The sequence below is a fragment of the Sinocyclocheilus grahami genome, unplaced genomic scaffold, assembly GCF_001515645.1.
Source record: "Sinocyclocheilus grahami isolate Dianchi unplaced genomic scaffold, SAMN03320097.WGS_v1.1 scaffold8.1, whole genome shotgun sequence".
NCBI classification, from domain to species: Eukaryota; Metazoa; Chordata; class Actinopteri; order Cypriniformes; family Cyprinidae; genus Sinocyclocheilus; species Sinocyclocheilus grahami.
Window position 1 is genome coordinate 2051681 of NW_015505187.1, and position 3546 is coordinate 2055226.

The following is a 3546-nucleotide window of genomic DNA, read 5'->3' on the forward strand; positions in this document are numbered from 1 at the left end:
GTATTTTTTTTTTGCAAGGCTACCAGGTGCCCTTTGGGATGTGCGGCGCAAATTCTGATCTGGGAAACGAAGGTTGGCAATTGATCATTACAGTTCTTCCAAAGATTTTCACCCCCTAATTGCTGTCTTAATTCTTAGTAAAAAAAAAAATCAAAGCTGTACTGAAGTTAGACTTTTACTGATGAAAAACGAGCTGAAACTCATCAAATTGAGTAGCCTGTAAATCAGAAAAAAATATTAAAATGTTATATGAAAACATTTATATTTCCGCGTTTATACCCCAAAGACGCAGAAACCCGTTCTTTTCAACACTATCAGAAAAAAGGTAGGCCTACACATTGGTAATTGTGTAATTTAGGATAAATAAATAATTTATAGTATTTTAAAGATAGCCTACATAGCCTTAGTACCTAAAATGTATAGCCTGCTTAAGTTGCAACCTACATATTTGAAAGTGTACCGCACCAGTTTTATACATTTTTTCAGCTGATTTTGTAAGAAATTCCACTTTATCATAAATGCGCAAACCTCCCAATAATGTAACGTGTGTATGGATATGTGTCAGGGGAAGGGAGTGTGAATCAGCTGGGCGGTGTGTTTCTGAACGGCCGCCCTCTGCCCGTCTATAAACGGAGACTGATGATTGAGCTCGCGAACGAGGGGGTGAGACCATGTGAGATCTCCAGAATACTGAAGGTATTGAGTAAAATTCCCACTTTACCATGTGTTCATGCGAATATCAACAAGCTGGATTAACAGTGCGCTCTGTGCAGGTCTCCAACGGCTGCGTCAGTAAGATTTTGGGTAGGTTTCAGCGCACAGGGTTCATTGGTCCTAAAGCAACGGGAGGCAGTAGACCCAGACTCCTGACTCCTGATGTCATCTCCATCATAGCGCGGCACAAGCGGCAGAACCCCGCACTTTTCGCCTGGGAGATCCGACAAAAACTGGCGACAGATCGAGTCTGCACTGGAGATAAAGTCCCCAGTGTGGGTTAAAACTGGATTGATTTTGGTTGATTTTTCTTTACTAGGTCAATATCAAATATTAAAAAGTTTAACATCAAAAGCTGCTGTTGATTCAAATATGTAAACGTGTAATTTTGAAAGACAGTTTCTGTAAAGACACATACCATCAAATTAAAGAGATAGTTCACCCCAAAATTAAAATGGTGTTATCACTTATTTACCCTTATATCAGCCCAAACCTGTATGACTTTCTGTCTTCAGCATGAAGGTGAGTAAATAATTACAGAGCTTCAATTTTGGGTCGAACTATTTCTTAAAAATTTACTAACCTTTAGGGCATTTAAGATGTAGATGATTTAGTTTGCTTCATTGGAGCAGATTTGGAGAAACTGAGCATTACATCACTTGCTCACCAATGGATCCTCTGCAGTGAATGGGTGCCATCAGAATGAGGGTCCAAAAAACAATGGCTAGAAATGTCTTAATTATGAATTTGGTTATTACAAACACGCAGCTTTTCACTTTAATTGATGGACTGAGGATTATTGTGATGATTTTATCATCTGTTTTGACTCTCATTCTCACGGCACCCATTCACTGCAGAGGATCTGCTGGTGAGTAAGTGATGTAATGCTACATTTTTCTGATGAAGAAACAAACTCATCTGCATGTTGGGTGACCTGAGGCTGAGTAAGTTTTCTGCACATTTTCATTTTTGGGTAAACAATTTCTTTAAATGCACAAGTCCAGCCTACAAAAAAGTATTGAACATTTCCAATCTTATTGATCAGGAAAAATGTGTGTATGACTCATGAATCAATGATCATCAGGTGTCTTCCATAAACCGGATTCTTAAGAAGATTCATCTAGATGTGGACATGATGAGCAGTGCATATCCAAATGTAAAACACAGTTACACAGGTAATCTGTTTCAATGCTATAGGGTGAATGCAGGTCAAGTGTGGCATGTTCTGATTGTCTGTTTAGTAAAGAATAATGATAATGTGTAAATGTCCTACATGTATTCATCCTACTTTTAGGCCTAGAAACAAATTTGTCTACTAACCTTCCCACTTTGACTTCCTGTCACCCTAGAGGAACAAGTGGACGAGCAGAGGAGTTTACACACAACAGCTGAGACAAATCAGCAACAAATGAACACAAACCGGCAAGGCACCTCTCATCGCAGCAGAACAGCTTTCACTCCATATCAGAGTGAGAGGTTAGAGAAAGGTGATCATTTCAATCTCTCACTGTCTGCTCAGAGTCATCTGTGTGCTGTTGTACTGAGACACATTATAACATCTCCCCTTCTGATTTCTGGCCATTCAGAGTTCATCCATGGACTTTATCCAGACCTTCTGACCAGAGAAAAGCTGTCTGAGGAGACAAACCTTCCACAGAACACTATAAAGGCAATTCAGATTTAAAACTTGAGCTAACAACTTTTGTTCCTCAAAATCGGTCATATGAAAATGAGGCTTCCAGAGTTGGCAGATATTTAAAGGGGCTTGTGCTAGATGTTTGACTTGATCTTGATCTTCCATCTGAAGGTTTGGTTCTCCAATCGCAGAGCGAGGATGAGGAGGGAACAAAAGGAAGAACCAAGTGACTGTGGATCACTGGGTAAGTGCTGATGTCTCGTTTTCATTGTAAATTACATAGTCTGCATTGTAAACGGTGTCTCTTTCTCAGGTGTAACTAGGCCAGGGTTTCTGGGAAGTAGGAGTGCTTTGATTTCATTGTCAGCAACATCTGACAGCTCATTGGACGGTTACTTGGCTCATCACACACAATCCGCTTTTCCATTGGCCCATCACAGAGACAGAAACACTTTCCCATTGGCTCGTTTGAACTCAAATGCTGCGTCAGCATGTCCATTGGATCGCACAGAGAGTTTGACTCTGCCCTGCCACCATGGCAATGAGGAATCAGCTTACCGATTGGTTCCCTTTGTCACAGATGAAAGGATCTTAATGGCTAATCAATCACAGTGGGCTCCTGGTCAATCTCTGATTGGACAGAATTTTTCAATGTTTTGATATCCAAAATAGAACATTCATGAACATTGATGTTGTGGACAGTAGAGGGCAGTAAAGGAAAGAAATATCGGCACTTGTTGTAGAATGTGTTTTTTTTGTGTGTTATATTAGATATTATGATAATTTTATATTTGTTTATTGCTTAAGCCTATTAAAAACAAATCATTTATTTTATAGTTTGGTTGTATGATATAAGTGAAAGAAATGGTTTAAAATTTAAATGGACCAGAAGCTTAAAATATTGTCTGACTCCATTCAAATAAAAAATTATTTGTCAAATCAATGAAAATAGATATTAAACTGCTAAAAAAAGAAGAAAAAAAACCCTACACTGAAAAAACATCTTAATTTTTAATTAGTCTTTTTTTTCACTTTTTGTCTAATAAAAAAATGTGATATTCTTACAAATTTTTTTTTTTAAATATTTTTTCTTTAAATATACTTGTTTTTATAATGTATTTCTACAGGGTTTCCACAGGTCTCATGAATATTAATTTAAGACTTTTTAAGACCTAATTTTTTATAACCAAATATTT

The 3546-nt window shown here is 37.7% G+C and overlaps 1 pseudogene; it reads left to right on the top strand.

The window, feature by feature from the left end:
• Positions 1–518: 518 nt before the first annotated feature.
• Positions 519–3077, top strand: LOC107590429 (paired box protein Pax-4-like; annotated as a pseudogene).
• Positions 3078–3546: the final 469 nt, after the last annotated feature.